Consider the following 12535-nt stretch of genomic DNA (forward strand, 5'->3'; position numbering starts at 1 on the left):
CAGATCCAACATTGCTTAGCTTCTGAGATCAGACGAGATCAGGCTTATTCAAGGTGGTGTGGGCCGCAGGCGATTGCATTTCTGCTTTCATGACTTTTATGTTTAGTGAGCTGGGGGTGATTCCTCCAAAATTTCCTTTTGTCCTCCACACATTTCAATTGTAAAATGTAATGCCTGCAGCACTTGATATTCCCAGGTGGTCTCCCATCCAAGTACTAACCAAGCCCAACATTGCTTAGCTTCTGAGATCAGACGAGATCAGGCTTATTCAAGGTGGTGTGGCCGCAGGCGATTGCATTTCTGCTTTCATGACTTTTATGTTTAGTGAGCTGGGGGTGATTCCTCCAAAATTTCCTTTTGTCCTCCACACATTTCAATTGTAAAATGTAATGCCTGCAGCACTTGATATTCCCAGGTGGTCTCCCATCCAAGTACTAACCAAGCCCAACATTGCTTAGCTTCTGAGATCAGACGAGATCAGGCTTATTCAAGGTGGTGTGGCCGCAGGCGATTGCATTTCTGCTTTCATGACTTTTATGTTTAGTGAGCTGGGGGTGATTCCTCCAAAATTTCCTTTTGTCCTCCACACATTTCAATTGTAAAATGTAATGCCTGCAGCACTTGATATTCCCAGGTGGTCTCCCATCCAAGTACTAACCAAGCCCAACATTGCTTAGCTTCTGAGATCAGACGAGATCAGGCTTATTCAAGGTGGTGTGGCCGCAGGCGATTGCATTTCTGCTTTCATGACTTTTATGTTTAGTGAGCTGGGGGTGATTCCTCCAAAATTTCCTTTTGTCCTCCACACATTTCAATTGTAAAATGTAATGCCTGCAGCACTTGATATTCCCAGGTGGTCTCTCCCATCCAAGTACTAACCAAGCCCAACATTGCTTAGCTTCTGAGATCAGACGAGATCAGGCTTATTCAAGGTGGTGTGGCCGCAGGCGATTGCATTTCTGCTTTCTATGACTTTTATGTTTAGTGAGCTGGGGGTGATTCCTCCAAAATTTCCTTTTGTCCTCCACACATTTCAATTGTAAAATGTAATGCCTGCAGCACTTGATATTCCCAGGTGGTCTCCCATCCAAGTACTAACCAAGCCCAACATTGCTTAGCTTCTGAGATCAGACGAGATCAGGCTTATTCAAGGTGGTGTGGCCGCAGGCGATTGCATTTCTGCTTTCATGACTTTTATGTTTAGTGAGCTGGGGGTGATTCCTCCAAAATTTCCTTTTGTCCTCCACACATTTCAATTGTAAAATGTAATGCCTGCAGCACTTGATATTCCCAGGTGGTCTCCCATCTCGCTCGATTTCCTTGCTCTCACTGAAACCTGGCTGTCCCCTGATAACACTGTTACTCCTGCTGCCCTGTCCTCTCTCTACGTCCTGTCCCCATACCCCGCGTCTCACCGGACGGGGAGGTGGGACGGGTCTTCTCCTCTCTCCCTCCTTACTCTTTTCTGTCCCCTCTGATCTCACCTCCCTCTCTGTCACTACCTTTGAATTTCATGCAGTCCAACTAACCTCTCCCTGTCAACTCCTGCTCATTGTTTTGTACCGCCCCCCTGGGCCTCTCACTCACTTTCTGGATGAACTCGACTATCTACTCTCCTCCCTCCCCTCTCTGTCTACCCCGACTGTCCTGTTGGGTGACTTCAACATCCATCTCTCCAACCCCAGCCACTCTGCTGGATTCCTCCCTCTCCTTCACTCCTTCGACTTCTGTCTCTCTCCGTCTCCTCCTACCCACAAAGCTGGCCGTCAACTGGACCTCACCTTCTCCAGGGCCTGCTGCCCCTCCAACCTCTCTGTCACCCCCCTGGACCTCTCTGATCACTATTTCATCTCTTTTTCTCTGTCTCTCCCCCCCTCTCCCTGCTCCTCCTACCCCCCACTGTCACCTCTCGCCGTAACCTCCGCTCTCTCTCCCCCCTCTGTCCTTGCCTCCACTGCTCTCTCTCACCTCCCTCCTATCGACTCCTTTTCACAACTCTCCGTAGACTCTGCTACCTCCACCCTCTTCTCCTCACTCACCTCCTCCCTCGACTCCCTCTGTCCCCTCACCTCCCGACCCGCTCGCCCCTCCCCTCCCCATCCCTGGCTCTCCTCTGTGCTCCGCTCGGCAAGAATCACACTGCGATCTGCTGAAAAGAAATGGAAGAGAACCAAACTCCCTGCTGCCCTAGACCTTTACCGCACTCTTCTCTCCTCCTTCTCCTCTACTCTCTCTCCTCTGCTTAATGTGCTTATTTCCAATCTGTAATCCAAGCCTCCACTAACAACCCACGTAAACTATTCTCTACCTTCTCCTCCCTCCTAAACCCTCCCCCCCCCTCCTCCTCCCTCCTCTATCTCCCCTGACGACTTTGCCTCCTTCTTCTCTTCTAAAATCTCAGATATCCGCAAACTCTTTAACACCTCTCCCTCCCCCCGGCACCCCCTCCTGCTCCAACCCCTACACCCACTACATCCCCTACTAACTCGCCCTCCCTCTCCACCTTCTTGCCCCTCTCAGACTCTGACCTCTCCTCCCTGCTCCAGGGTCACAAACCCACCACGTGTGCCTTGGACCCCCCTCCCCACTCACCTCTTTCAAGCTGCTGCTCCTGCTCTACTCCCCTTCATCTCCTCCCTCCTCAACACCTCTCTACTTTCTGGCATCTTCCCCTCTGCCTTCAAAAAAAGCCTCGATCACTCCCCTCCTCAAAAAAACCTACCCTCGACCCCACCCTCCCTCCAGAGCTACCGTCCTGTCTCCCCTCCTACCCTTCCTCTCCAAAACCCTCGAGCGGACTGTACACCGCCAGCTCTCTGCTTTCCTGTCCAACCACTCTCTGCTTGACCCTCTCCAATCTGGCTTCCGCTCTGCTCACTCCACTGAAAACCGCCCCTTCTGTCTGTCACCCAGACTCACTTAAGTGTGCCCGAGCTGCCTCTCTCTCCTCTGTCCTAATTCTCCTCGACCTCTCTGCTGCCTTTGACACTGTTGATCACTCTATTCTACTATCATCTCTTGCTGACCTGGGGATCTCTGGGCACTGCTCTGGCCTGGTTCTCCTCCTACCTCTCCAACCGCAACTTACCAGGTAACCTGGCGTGGAGCAACCTCCACACCTCACCCCTCTCTTGACTGGAGTCCCCCAAGGGTCAGTCTTGGGTCCTCTCCTGTTCTCTCTCTACACCCGCTCCCTGGGCCCCCCTCATCGCATCCTATGGTTTCTCATACCATTTCTATGCTGATGATGCTCAGATTTTCCTCTCCTTCCCCACCTCTGACTCCACCATCTCCTCCCGTATCTCTACCTGTCTGTCTGCTATTTCCTCCTGGATGCACTCGCATCACCTCAAACTCAACCTCTCTAAATCTGACCTCCTTTTCTTTCCCTCCTCCTCCCCCTCCTCTGATCTCTCTATCTCTGTTCCTCTGGAATCTACCACACTCTCTCCCTCTTCCTCAGCTAAGAACCTTGGAGTCACCCTGGACCCCTGCCTCTCTTATTCCCAGCACATCTCCACTCTGGCACGCACTTGCAGATTCTTCCTGAGCAACATCCGAAGAATCCGACCCTTCCTCACCAACTATGCTACCCAGCTCCTGGTCCAGGCCCTGGTACTCTCCCGCCTAGACTACTGCAACTCCCTCCTGGCTGGCCTCCCTGCGTCCGCCACCCGTCCGCTCCAGCTCATCCAGAACTCTGCTGCTCGCCTGGTGTTCTCTCTACCTCGCTTCGCCCACGCTACTCCCACTACTCCGCTCGCTCTCCACTGGCTCCCGATCACCGCTCGCATCCAGTTCAAGACTCTTGTACTAGCCTACAGATGCCTTGATCAGACTGCACCCAGCTACCTCCAGACCCTCATCTCTCCCTACACCCCCACTCGACCTCTCGCGCTCCGCCTGCACTAGAAGACTGGCTCTACCTCCGCTACGCTCCCCTGCCTCCCGAGCCCGCTCCTTCTCCACCCTTGCTCCGCAGTGGGTGGAACGACCTTCCTACAGATGTCAGGACTGCCCCAGTCCCTGACCACATTCCGGCGCCTCCTTAAGACTCACCTCTTCAAACAGCACCTGTAGAACTCCTCTGTTGTATCCTGGGAACCTATCACCCTTCATTTAAATATGCTTTATTTTGCTCTTATCTGCCCCCTATTTTACTGCATTTAATCCTGTACCTCAGAATATTGTAATCTGCCAAGTGTTTAATCTGTAGTATTTTGTACTTAATCATATCCTGATGTAACTATCACTACTTAATCATATCCTGATGTAACTTTCACTATTATCTGCTGTATTATTGAATTGTGGTTTGTCACACTTGAGAATTATTGTATTTCTTGTTCTTATTGTATGACTTATATTGTAACACTTGAATGTATTTGTATTTGCTTGCGATTGTAAGTCGCCCTGGATAAGGGCGTCTGCTAAGAAATAAATAATAATAATAATAAATAATAAAAAAGTACTAACCAAGCCCAACATTGCTTAGCTTCTGAGATCAGACGAGATCAGGCTTATTCAAGGTGGTGTGGCCGCAGGCGATTGCATTTCTGCTTTCATGACTTTTATGTTTAGTGAGCTGGGGGTGATTCCTCCAAAATTTCCTTTTGTCCTCCACACATTTCAATTGTAAAATGTAATGCCTGCAGCACTTGATATTCCCAGGTGGTCTCCCATCCAAGTACTAACCAAGCCCAACATTGCTTAGCTTCTGAGATCAGACGAGATCAGGCTTATTCAAGGTGGTGTGGCCGCAGGCGATTGCATTTCTGCTTTCATGACTTTTATGTTTAGTGAGCTGGGGGTGATTCCTCCAAAATTTCCTTTTGTCCTCCACACATTTCAATTGTAAAATGTAATGCCTGCAGCACTTGATATTCCCAGGTGGTCTCCCATCCAAGTACTAACCAAGCCCAACATTGCTTAGCTTCTGAGATCAGACGAGATCAGGCTTATTCAAGGTGGTGTGGCCGCAGGCGATTGCATTTCTGCTTTCATGACTTTTATGTTTAGTGAGCTGGGGGTGATTCCTCCAAAATTTCCTTTTGTCCTCCACACATTTCAATTGTAAAATGTAATGCCTGCAGCACTTGATATTCCCAGGTGGTCTCCCATCCAAGTACTAACCAAGCCCAACATTGCTTAGCTTCTGAGATCAGACGAGATCAGGCTTATTCAAGGTGGTGTGGCCGCAGGCGATTGCATTTCTGCTTTCATGACTTTTATGTTTAGTGAGCTGGGGGTGATTCCTCCAAAATTTCCTTTTGTCCTCCACACATTTCAATTGTAAAATGTAATGCCTGCAGCACTTGATATTCCCAGGTGGTCTCCCATCCAAGTACTAACCAAGCCCAACATTGCTTAGCTTCTGAGATCAGACGAGATCAGGCTTATTCAAGGTGGTGTGGCCGCAGGCGATTGCATTTCTGCTTTCATGACTTTTATGTTTAGTGAGCTGGGGGTGATTCCTCCAAAATTTCCTTTTGTCCTCCACACATTTCAATTGTAAAATGTAATGCCTGCAGCACTTGATATTCCCAGGTGGTCTCCCATCCAAGTACTAACCAAGCCCAACATTGCTTAGCTTCTGAGATCAGACGAGATCAGGCTTATTCAAGGTGGTGTGGCCGCAGGCGATTGCATTTCTGCTTTCATGACTTTTATGTTTAGTGAGCTGGGGGTGATTCCTCCAAAATTTCCTTTTGTCCTCCACACATTTCAATTGTAAAATGTAATGCCTGCAGCACTTGATATTCCCAGGTGGTCTCCCATCCAAGTACTAACCAAGCCCAACATTGCTTAGCTTCTGAGATCAGACGAGATCAGGCTTATTCAAGGTGGTGTGGCCGCAGGCGATTGCATTTCTGCTTTCATGACTTTTATGTTTAGTGAGCTGGGGGTGATTCCTCCAAAATTTCCTTTTGTCCTCCACACATTTCAATTGTAAAATGTAATGCCTGCAGCACTTGATATTCCCAGGTGGTCTCCCATCCAAGTACTAACCAAGCCCAACATTGCTTAGCTTCTGAGATCAGACGAGATCAGGCTTATTCAAGGTGGTGTGGCCGCAGGCGATTGCATTTCTGCTTTCATGACTTTTATGTTTAGTGAGCTGGGGGTGATTCCTCCAAAATTTCCTTTTGTCCTCCACACATTTCAATTGTAAAATGTAATTACAAAAATGTAATGCCTGCAGCACTTGATATTCCCAGGTGGTCTCCCATCCAAGTACTAACCAAGCCCAACATTGCTTAGCTTCTGAGATCAGACGAGATCAGGCTTATTCAAGGTGGTGTGGCCGCAGGCGATTGCATTTCTGCTTTCATGACTTTTATGTTTAGTGAGCTGGGGGTGATTCCTCCAAAATTTCCTTTTGTCCTCCACACATTTCAATTGTAAAATGTAATGCCTGCAGCACTTGATATTCCCAGGTGGTCTCCCATCCAAGTACTAACCAAGCCCAACATTGCTTAGCTTCTGAGATCAGACGAGATCAGGCTTATTCAAGGTGGTGTGGCCGCAGGCGATTGCATTTCTGCTTTCATGACTTTTATGTTTAGTGAGCTGGGGGTGATTCCTCCAAAATTTCCTTTTGTCCTCCACACATTTCAATTGTAAAATGTAATGCCTGCAGCACTTGATATTCCCAGGTGGTCTCCCATCCAAGTACTAACCAAGCCCAACATTGCTTAGCTTCTGAGATCAGACGAGATCAGGCTTATTCAAGGTGGTGTGGCCGCAGGCGATTGCTGTTCTGCTTTCATGACTTTTATGTTTAGTGAGCTGGGGGTGATTCCTCCAAAATTTCCTTTTGTCCTCCACACATTTCAATTGTAAAATGTAATTACAAAAATGTAATGCCTGCAGCACTTGATATTCCCAGGTGGTCTCCCATCCAAGTACTAACCAAGCCAAACATTGCTTAGCTTCTGAGATCAGACGAGATCAGGCTTATTCAAGGTGGTGTGGCCGCAGGCGATTGCATTTCTGCTTTCATGACTTTTATGTTTAGTGAGCTGGGGGTGATTCCTCCAAAATTTCCTTTTGTCCTCCACACATTTCAATTGTAAAATGTAATGCCTGCAGCACTTGATATTCCCAGGTGGTCTCCCATCCAAGTACTAACCAAGCCCAACATTGCTTAGCTTCTGAGATCAGACGAGATCAGGCTTATTCAAGGTGGTGTGGCCGCAGGCGATTGCTGTTCTGCTTTCATGACTTTTATGTTTAGTGAGCTGGGGGTGATTCCTCCAAAATTTCCTTTTGTCCTCCACACATTTCAATTGTAAAATGTAATGCCTGCAGCACTTGATATTCCCAGGTGGTCTCCCATCCAAGTACTAACCAAGCCCAACATTGCGTAGCTTCTGAGATCAGACGAGATCAGGCTTATTCAAGGTGGTGTGGCCGCAGGCGATTGCATTTCTGCTTTCATGACTTTTATGTTTAGTGAGCTGGGGGTGATTCCTCCAAAATTTCCTTTTGTCCTCCACACATTTCAATTGTAAAATGTAATGCCTGCAGCACTTGATATTCCCAGGTGGTCTCCCATCCAAGTACTAACCAAGCCCAACATTGCTTAGCTTCTGAGATCAGACGAGATCAGGCTTATTCAAGGTGCTGTGGCCGCAGGCGATTGCATTTCTGCTTTCATGACTTTTATGTTTAGTGAGCTGGGGGTGATTCCTCCAAAATTTCCTTTTGTCCTCCACACATTTCAATTGTAAAATGTAATGCCTGCAGCACTTGATATTCCCAGGTGGTCTCCCATCCAAGTACTAACCAAGCCCAACATTGCTTAGCTTCTGAGATCAGACGAGATCAGGCTTATTCAAGGTGGTGTGGCCGCAGGCGATTGCATTTCTGCTTTCATGACTTTTATGTTTAGTGAGCTGGGGGTGATTCCTCCAAAATTTCCTTTTGTCCTCCACACATTTCAATTGTAAAATGTAATTACAAAAATGTAATGCCTGCAGCACTTGATATTCCCAGGTGGTCTCCCATCCAAGTACTAACCAAGCCCAACATTGCTTAGCTTCTGAGATCAGACGAGATCAGGCTTATTCAAGGTGGTGTGGCCGCAGGCGATTGCATTTCTGCTTTCATGACTTTTATGTTTAGTGAGCTGGGGGTGATTCCTCCAAAATTTCCTTTTGTCCTCCACACATTTCAATTGTAAAATGTAATGCCTGCAGCACTTGATATTCCCAGGTGGTCTCCCATCCAAGTACTAACCAAGCCCAACATTGCTTAGCTTCTGAGATCAGACGAGATCAGGCTTATTCAAGGTGGTGTGGCCGCAGGCGATTGCATTTCTGCTTTCATGACTTTTATGTTTAGTGAGCTGGGGGTGATTCCTCCAAAATTTCCTTTTGTCCTCCACACATTTCAATTGTAAAATGTAATGCCTGCAGCACTTGATATTCCCAGGTGGTCTCCCATCCAAGTACTAACCAAGCCCAACATTGCTTAGCTTCTGAGATCAGACGAGATCAGGCTTATTCAAGGTGGTGTGGCCGCAGGCGATTGCATTTCTGCTTTCATGACTTTTATGTTTAGTGAGCTGGGGGTGATTCCTCCAAAATTTCCTTTTGTCCTCCACACATTTCAATTGTAAAATGTAATGCCTGCAGCACTTGATATTCCCAGGTGGTCTCCCATCCAAGTACTAACCAAGCCCAACATTGCTTAGCTTCTGAGATCAGACGAGATCAGGCTTATTCAAGGTGGTGTGGCCGCAGGCGATTGCATTTCTGCTTTCATGACTTTTATGTTTAGTGAGCTGGGGGTGATTCCTCCAAAATTTCCTTTTGTCCTCCACACATTTCAATTGTAAAATGTAATGCCTGCAGCACTTGATATTCCCAGGTGGTCTCCCATCCAAGTACTAACCAAGCCCAACATTGCTTAGCTTCTGAGATCAGACGAGATCAGGCTTATTCAAGGTGGTGTGGCCGCAGGCGATTGCATTTCTGCTTTCATGACTTTTATGTTTAGTGAGCTGGGGGTGATTCCTCCAAAATTTCCTTTTGTCCTCCACACATTTCAATTGTAAAATGTAATGCCTGCAGCACTTGATATTCCCAGGTGGTCTCCCATCCAAGTACTAACCAAGCCCAACATTGCTTAGCTTCTGAGATCAGACGAGATCAGGCTTATTCAAGGTGGTGTGGCCGCAGGCGATTGCATTTCTGCTTTCATGACTTTTATGTTTAGTGAGCTGGGGGTGATTCCTCCAAAATTTCCTTTTGTCCTCCACACATTTCAATTGTAAAATGTAATGCCTGCAGCACTTGATATTCCCAGGTGGTCTCCCATCCAAGTACTAACCAAGCCCAACATTGCTTAGCTTCTGAGATCAGACGAGATCAGGCTTATTCAAGGTGGTGTGGCCGCAGGCGATTGCATTTCTGCTTTCATGACTTTTATGTTTAGTGAGCTGGGGGTGATTCCTCCAAAATTTCCTTTTGTCCTCCACACATTTCAATTGTAAAATGTAATGCCTGCAGCACTTGATATTCCCAGGTGGTCTCCCATCCAAGTACTAACCAAGCCCAACATTGCTTAGCTTCTGAGATCAGACGAGATCAGGCTTATTCAAGGTGGTGTGGCCGCAGGCGATTGCATTTCTGCTTTCATGACTTTTATGTTTAGTGAGCTGGGGGTGATTCCTCCAAAATTTCCTTTTGTCCTCCACACATTTCAATTGTAAAATGTAATGCCTGCAGCACTTGATATTCCCAGGTGGTCTCCCATCCAAGTACTAACCAAGCCCAACATTGCTTAGCTTCTGAGATCAGACGAGATCAGGCTTATTCAAGGTGCTGTGGCCGCAGGCGATTGCATTTCTGCTTTCATGACTTTTATGTTTAGTGAGCTGGGGGTGATTCCTCCAAAATTTCCTTTTGTCCTCCACACATTTCAATTGTAAAATGTAATGCCTGCAGCACTTGATATTCCCAGGTGGTCTCCCATCCAAGTACTAACCAAGCCCAACATTGCTTAGCTTCTGAGATCAGACGAGATCAGGCTTATTCAAGGTGGTGTGGCCGCAGGCGATTGCATTTCTGCTTTCATGACTTTTATGTTTAGTGAGCTGGGGGTGATTCCTCCAAAATTTCCTTTTGTCCTCCACACATTTCAATTGTAAAATGTAATGCCTGCAGCACTTGATATTCCCAGGTGGTCTCCCATCCAAGTACTAACCAAGCCCAACATTGCTTAGCTTCTGAGATCAGACGAGATCAGGCTTATTCAAGGTGGTGTGGCCGCAGGCGATTGCATTTCTGCTTTCATGACTTTTATGTTTAGTGAGCTGGGGGTGATTCCTCCAAAATTTCCTTTTGTCCTCCACACATTTCAATTGTAAAATGTAATGCCTGCAGCACTTGATATTCCCAGGTGGTCTCCCATCCAAGTACTAACCAAGCCCAACATTGCTTAGCTTCTGAGATCAGACGAGATCAGGCTTATTCAAGGTGGTGTGGCCGCAGGCGATTGCATTTCTGCTTTCATGACTTTTATGTTTAGTGAGCTGGGGGTGATTCCTCCAAAATTTCCTTTTGTCCTCCACACATTTCAATTGTAAAATGTAATGCCTGCAGCACTTGATATTCCCAGGTGGTCTCCCATCCAAGTACTAACCAAGCCCAACATTGCTTAGCTTCTGAGATCAGACGAGATCAGGCTTATTCAAGGTGGTGTGGCCGCAGGCGATTGCATTTCTGCTTTCATGACTTTTATGTTTAGTGAGCTGGGGGTGATTCCTCCAAAATTTCCTTTTGTCCTCCACACATTTCAATTGTAAAATGTAATGCCTGCAGCACTTGATATTCCCAGGTGGTCTCCCATCCAAGTACTAACCAAGCCCAACATTGCTTAGCTTCTGAGATCAGACGAGATCAGGCTTATTCAAGGTGGTGTGGCCGCAGGCGATTGCATTTCTGCTTTCATGACTTTTATGTTTAGTGAGCTGGGGGTGATTCCTCCAAAATTTCCTTTTGTCCTCCACACATTTCAATTGTAAAATGTAATGCCTGCAGCACTTGATATTCCCAGGTGGTCTCCCATCCAAGTACTAACCAAGCCCAACATTGCTTAGCTTCTGAGATCAGACGAGATCAGGCTTATTCAAGGTGGTGTGGCCGCAGGCGATTGCATTTCTGCTTTCATGACTTTTATGTTTAGTGAGCTGGGGGTGATTCCTCCAAAATTTCCTTTTGTCCTCCACACATTTCAATTGTAAAATGTAATGCCTGCAGCACTTGATATTCCCAGGTGGTCTCCCATCCAAGTACTAACCAAGCCCAACATTGCTTAGCTTCTGAGATCAGACGAGATCAGGCTTATTCAAGGTGGTGTGGCCGCAGGCGATTGCATTTCTGCTTTCATGACTTTTATGTTTAGTGAGCTGGGGGTGATTCCTCCAAAATTTCCTTTTGTCCTCCACACATTTCAATTGTAAAATGTAATGCCTGCAGCACTTGATATTCCCAGGTGGTCTCCCATCCAAGTACTAACCAAGCCCAACATTGCTTAGCTTCTGAGATCAGACGAGATCAGGCTTATTCAAGGTGGTGTGGCCGCAGGCGATTGCATTTCTGCTTTCATGACTTTTATGTTTAGTGAGCTGGGGGTGATTCCTCCAAAATTTCCTTTTGTCCTCCACACATTTCAATTGTAAAATGTAATTACAAAAATGTAATGCCTGCAGCACTTGATATTCCCAGGTGGTCTCCCATCCAAGTACTAACCAAGCCCAACATTGCTTAGCTTCTGAGATCAGACGAGATCAGGCTTATTCAAGGTGGTGTGGCCGCAGGCGATTGCATTTCTGCTTTCATGACTTTTATGTTTAGTGAGCTGGGGGTGATTCCTCCAAAATTTCCTTTTGTCCTCCACACATTTCAATTGTAAAATGTAATGCCTGCAGCACTTGATATTCCCAGGTGGTCTCCCATCCAAGTACTAACCAAGCCCAACATTGCTTAGCTTCTGAGCTCAGACGAGATCAGGCTTATTCAAGGTGGTGTGGCCGCAGGCGATTGCATTTCTGCTTTCATGACTTTTATGTTTAGTGAGCTGGGGGTGATTCCTCCAAAATTTCCTTTTGTCCTCCACACATTTCAATTGTAAAATGTAATGCCAAAAATGTAATGCCTGCAGCACTTGATATTCCCAGGTGGTCTCCCATCCAAGTACTAACCAAGCCCAACATTGCTTAGCTTCTGAGATCAGACGAGATCAGGCTTATTCAAGGTGGTGTGGCCGCAGGCGATTGCATTTCTGCTTTCATGACTTTTATGTTTAGTGAGCTGGGGGTGATTCCTCCAAAATTTCCTTTTGTCCTCCACACATTTCAATTGTAAAATGTAATTACAAAAATGTAATGCCTGCAGCACTTGATATTCCCAGGTGGTCTCCCATCCAAGTACTAACCAAGCCCAACATTGCTTAGCTTCTGAGATCAGACGAGATCAGGCTTATTCAAGGTGGTGTGGCCGCAGGCGATTGCATTTCTGCTTTCATGACT

General features: G+C 46.8%; 40 non-coding genes and 1 pseudogene across 40 annotated transcripts; all 41 read right to left on the reverse strand.

The window, feature by feature from the left end:
* Window positions 1–171: 171 nt before the first annotated feature.
* Window positions 172–290, reverse strand: LOC131735832 (5S ribosomal RNA). The gene has a single exon (XR_009327718.1). It is a non-coding gene; the product is annotated as a 5S ribosomal RNA (ribosomal RNA).
* Window positions 291–390: 100 nt separating this feature from the next.
* On the reverse strand, window positions 391–509 carry LOC131735939 (5S ribosomal RNA). Its single transcript, XR_009327802.1, has one exon. It is a non-coding gene; the product is annotated as a 5S ribosomal RNA (ribosomal RNA).
* Window positions 510–609: 100 nt separating this feature from the next.
* Window positions 610–728, reverse strand: LOC131735950 (5S ribosomal RNA). Its single transcript, XR_009327813.1, has one exon. It is a non-coding gene; the product is annotated as a 5S ribosomal RNA (ribosomal RNA).
* Window positions 729–828: 100 nt separating this feature from the next.
* Window positions 829–949, reverse strand: LOC131735917 (5S ribosomal RNA; annotated as a pseudogene).
* A 101-nt stretch (window positions 950–1050) lies between these two features.
* On the reverse strand, window positions 1051–1169 carry LOC131735961 (5S ribosomal RNA). The gene has a single exon (XR_009327824.1). It is a non-coding gene; the product is annotated as a 5S ribosomal RNA (ribosomal RNA).
* A 3474-nt stretch (window positions 1170–4643) lies between these two features.
* On the reverse strand, window positions 4644–4762 carry LOC131735972 (5S ribosomal RNA). The gene has a single exon (XR_009327835.1). It is a non-coding gene; the product is annotated as a 5S ribosomal RNA (ribosomal RNA).
* Window positions 4763–4862: 100 nt separating this feature from the next.
* Window positions 4863–4981, reverse strand: LOC131735838 (5S ribosomal RNA). Its single transcript, XR_009327724.1, has one exon. It is a non-coding gene; the product is annotated as a 5S ribosomal RNA (ribosomal RNA).
* A 100-nt stretch (window positions 4982–5081) lies between these two features.
* On the reverse strand, window positions 5082–5200 carry LOC131735849 (5S ribosomal RNA). The gene has a single exon (XR_009327735.1). It is a non-coding gene; the product is annotated as a 5S ribosomal RNA (ribosomal RNA).
* A 100-nt stretch (window positions 5201–5300) lies between these two features.
* LOC131735860 (5S ribosomal RNA) lies at window positions 5301–5419 on the reverse strand. Its single transcript, XR_009327746.1, has one exon. It is a non-coding gene; the product is annotated as a 5S ribosomal RNA (ribosomal RNA).
* A 100-nt stretch (window positions 5420–5519) lies between these two features.
* On the reverse strand, window positions 5520–5638 carry LOC131735871 (5S ribosomal RNA). The gene has a single exon (XR_009327757.1). It is a non-coding gene; the product is annotated as a 5S ribosomal RNA (ribosomal RNA).
* A 100-nt stretch (window positions 5639–5738) lies between these two features.
* On the reverse strand, window positions 5739–5857 carry LOC131735882 (5S ribosomal RNA). The gene has a single exon (XR_009327768.1). It is a non-coding gene; the product is annotated as a 5S ribosomal RNA (ribosomal RNA).
* Window positions 5858–5957: 100 nt separating this feature from the next.
* On the reverse strand, window positions 5958–6076 carry LOC131735893 (5S ribosomal RNA). The gene has a single exon (XR_009327779.1). It is a non-coding gene; the product is annotated as a 5S ribosomal RNA (ribosomal RNA).
* Window positions 6077–6190: 114 nt separating this feature from the next.
* Window positions 6191–6309, reverse strand: LOC131735904 (5S ribosomal RNA). Its single transcript, XR_009327790.1, has one exon. It is a non-coding gene; the product is annotated as a 5S ribosomal RNA (ribosomal RNA).
* A 100-nt stretch (window positions 6310–6409) lies between these two features.
* On the reverse strand, window positions 6410–6528 carry LOC131735915 (5S ribosomal RNA). Its single transcript, XR_009327799.1, has one exon. It is a non-coding gene; the product is annotated as a 5S ribosomal RNA (ribosomal RNA).
* A 100-nt stretch (window positions 6529–6628) lies between these two features.
* On the reverse strand, window positions 6629–6747 carry LOC131735926 (5S ribosomal RNA). Its single transcript, XR_009327800.1, has one exon. It is a non-coding gene; the product is annotated as a 5S ribosomal RNA (ribosomal RNA).
* Window positions 6748–6861: 114 nt separating this feature from the next.
* On the reverse strand, window positions 6862–6980 carry LOC131735909 (5S ribosomal RNA). Its single transcript, XR_009327795.1, has one exon. It is a non-coding gene; the product is annotated as a 5S ribosomal RNA (ribosomal RNA).
* Window positions 6981–7080: 100 nt separating this feature from the next.
* Window positions 7081–7199, reverse strand: LOC131735937 (5S ribosomal RNA). The gene has a single exon (XR_009327801.1). It is a non-coding gene; the product is annotated as a 5S ribosomal RNA (ribosomal RNA).
* A 100-nt stretch (window positions 7200–7299) lies between these two features.
* LOC131735903 (5S ribosomal RNA) lies at window positions 7300–7418 on the reverse strand. The gene has a single exon (XR_009327789.1). It is a non-coding gene; the product is annotated as a 5S ribosomal RNA (ribosomal RNA).
* A 100-nt stretch (window positions 7419–7518) lies between these two features.
* LOC131735905 (5S ribosomal RNA) lies at window positions 7519–7637 on the reverse strand. Its single transcript, XR_009327791.1, has one exon. It is a non-coding gene; the product is annotated as a 5S ribosomal RNA (ribosomal RNA).
* Window positions 7638–7737: 100 nt separating this feature from the next.
* On the reverse strand, window positions 7738–7856 carry LOC131735940 (5S ribosomal RNA). Its single transcript, XR_009327803.1, has one exon. It is a non-coding gene; the product is annotated as a 5S ribosomal RNA (ribosomal RNA).
* A 114-nt stretch (window positions 7857–7970) lies between these two features.
* On the reverse strand, window positions 7971–8089 carry LOC131735941 (5S ribosomal RNA). Its single transcript, XR_009327804.1, has one exon. It is a non-coding gene; the product is annotated as a 5S ribosomal RNA (ribosomal RNA).
* A 100-nt stretch (window positions 8090–8189) lies between these two features.
* Window positions 8190–8308, reverse strand: LOC131735942 (5S ribosomal RNA). Its single transcript, XR_009327805.1, has one exon. It is a non-coding gene; the product is annotated as a 5S ribosomal RNA (ribosomal RNA).
* A 100-nt stretch (window positions 8309–8408) lies between these two features.
* Window positions 8409–8527, reverse strand: LOC131735943 (5S ribosomal RNA). Its single transcript, XR_009327806.1, has one exon. It is a non-coding gene; the product is annotated as a 5S ribosomal RNA (ribosomal RNA).
* A 100-nt stretch (window positions 8528–8627) lies between these two features.
* LOC131735944 (5S ribosomal RNA) lies at window positions 8628–8746 on the reverse strand. The gene has a single exon (XR_009327807.1). It is a non-coding gene; the product is annotated as a 5S ribosomal RNA (ribosomal RNA).
* Window positions 8747–8846: 100 nt separating this feature from the next.
* Window positions 8847–8965, reverse strand: LOC131735945 (5S ribosomal RNA). The gene has a single exon (XR_009327808.1). It is a non-coding gene; the product is annotated as a 5S ribosomal RNA (ribosomal RNA).
* A 100-nt stretch (window positions 8966–9065) lies between these two features.
* Window positions 9066–9184, reverse strand: LOC131735946 (5S ribosomal RNA). The gene has a single exon (XR_009327809.1). It is a non-coding gene; the product is annotated as a 5S ribosomal RNA (ribosomal RNA).
* A 100-nt stretch (window positions 9185–9284) lies between these two features.
* LOC131735947 (5S ribosomal RNA) lies at window positions 9285–9403 on the reverse strand. Its single transcript, XR_009327810.1, has one exon. It is a non-coding gene; the product is annotated as a 5S ribosomal RNA (ribosomal RNA).
* Window positions 9404–9503: 100 nt separating this feature from the next.
* On the reverse strand, window positions 9504–9622 carry LOC131735948 (5S ribosomal RNA). The gene has a single exon (XR_009327811.1). It is a non-coding gene; the product is annotated as a 5S ribosomal RNA (ribosomal RNA).
* Window positions 9623–9722: 100 nt separating this feature from the next.
* On the reverse strand, window positions 9723–9841 carry LOC131735906 (5S ribosomal RNA). The gene has a single exon (XR_009327792.1). It is a non-coding gene; the product is annotated as a 5S ribosomal RNA (ribosomal RNA).
* A 100-nt stretch (window positions 9842–9941) lies between these two features.
* Window positions 9942–10060, reverse strand: LOC131735949 (5S ribosomal RNA). The gene has a single exon (XR_009327812.1). It is a non-coding gene; the product is annotated as a 5S ribosomal RNA (ribosomal RNA).
* Window positions 10061–10160: 100 nt separating this feature from the next.
* On the reverse strand, window positions 10161–10279 carry LOC131735951 (5S ribosomal RNA). Its single transcript, XR_009327814.1, has one exon. It is a non-coding gene; the product is annotated as a 5S ribosomal RNA (ribosomal RNA).
* Window positions 10280–10379: 100 nt separating this feature from the next.
* On the reverse strand, window positions 10380–10498 carry LOC131735952 (5S ribosomal RNA). The gene has a single exon (XR_009327815.1). It is a non-coding gene; the product is annotated as a 5S ribosomal RNA (ribosomal RNA).
* Window positions 10499–10598: 100 nt separating this feature from the next.
* LOC131735953 (5S ribosomal RNA) lies at window positions 10599–10717 on the reverse strand. The gene has a single exon (XR_009327816.1). It is a non-coding gene; the product is annotated as a 5S ribosomal RNA (ribosomal RNA).
* A 100-nt stretch (window positions 10718–10817) lies between these two features.
* On the reverse strand, window positions 10818–10936 carry LOC131735954 (5S ribosomal RNA). Its single transcript, XR_009327817.1, has one exon. It is a non-coding gene; the product is annotated as a 5S ribosomal RNA (ribosomal RNA).
* Window positions 10937–11036: 100 nt separating this feature from the next.
* LOC131735955 (5S ribosomal RNA) lies at window positions 11037–11155 on the reverse strand. Its single transcript, XR_009327818.1, has one exon. It is a non-coding gene; the product is annotated as a 5S ribosomal RNA (ribosomal RNA).
* A 100-nt stretch (window positions 11156–11255) lies between these two features.
* LOC131735956 (5S ribosomal RNA) lies at window positions 11256–11374 on the reverse strand. The gene has a single exon (XR_009327819.1). It is a non-coding gene; the product is annotated as a 5S ribosomal RNA (ribosomal RNA).
* A 100-nt stretch (window positions 11375–11474) lies between these two features.
* On the reverse strand, window positions 11475–11593 carry LOC131735957 (5S ribosomal RNA). Its single transcript, XR_009327820.1, has one exon. It is a non-coding gene; the product is annotated as a 5S ribosomal RNA (ribosomal RNA).
* A 114-nt stretch (window positions 11594–11707) lies between these two features.
* On the reverse strand, window positions 11708–11826 carry LOC131735958 (5S ribosomal RNA). The gene has a single exon (XR_009327821.1). It is a non-coding gene; the product is annotated as a 5S ribosomal RNA (ribosomal RNA).
* Window positions 11827–11926: 100 nt separating this feature from the next.
* On the reverse strand, window positions 11927–12045 carry LOC131735897 (5S ribosomal RNA). The gene has a single exon (XR_009327783.1). It is a non-coding gene; the product is annotated as a 5S ribosomal RNA (ribosomal RNA).
* Window positions 12046–12159: 114 nt separating this feature from the next.
* LOC131735959 (5S ribosomal RNA) lies at window positions 12160–12278 on the reverse strand. Its single transcript, XR_009327822.1, has one exon. It is a non-coding gene; the product is annotated as a 5S ribosomal RNA (ribosomal RNA).
* Window positions 12279–12392: 114 nt separating this feature from the next.
* LOC131735960 (5S ribosomal RNA) lies at window positions 12393–12511 on the reverse strand. The gene has a single exon (XR_009327823.1). It is a non-coding gene; the product is annotated as a 5S ribosomal RNA (ribosomal RNA).
* Window positions 12512–12535: the final 24 nt, after the last annotated feature.

The sequence above is a fragment of the Acipenser ruthenus genome, unplaced genomic scaffold, assembly GCF_902713425.1.
Source record: "Acipenser ruthenus unplaced genomic scaffold, fAciRut3.2 maternal haplotype, whole genome shotgun sequence".
NCBI lineage: Eukaryota > Metazoa > Chordata > Actinopteri > Acipenseriformes > Acipenseridae > Acipenser > Acipenser ruthenus.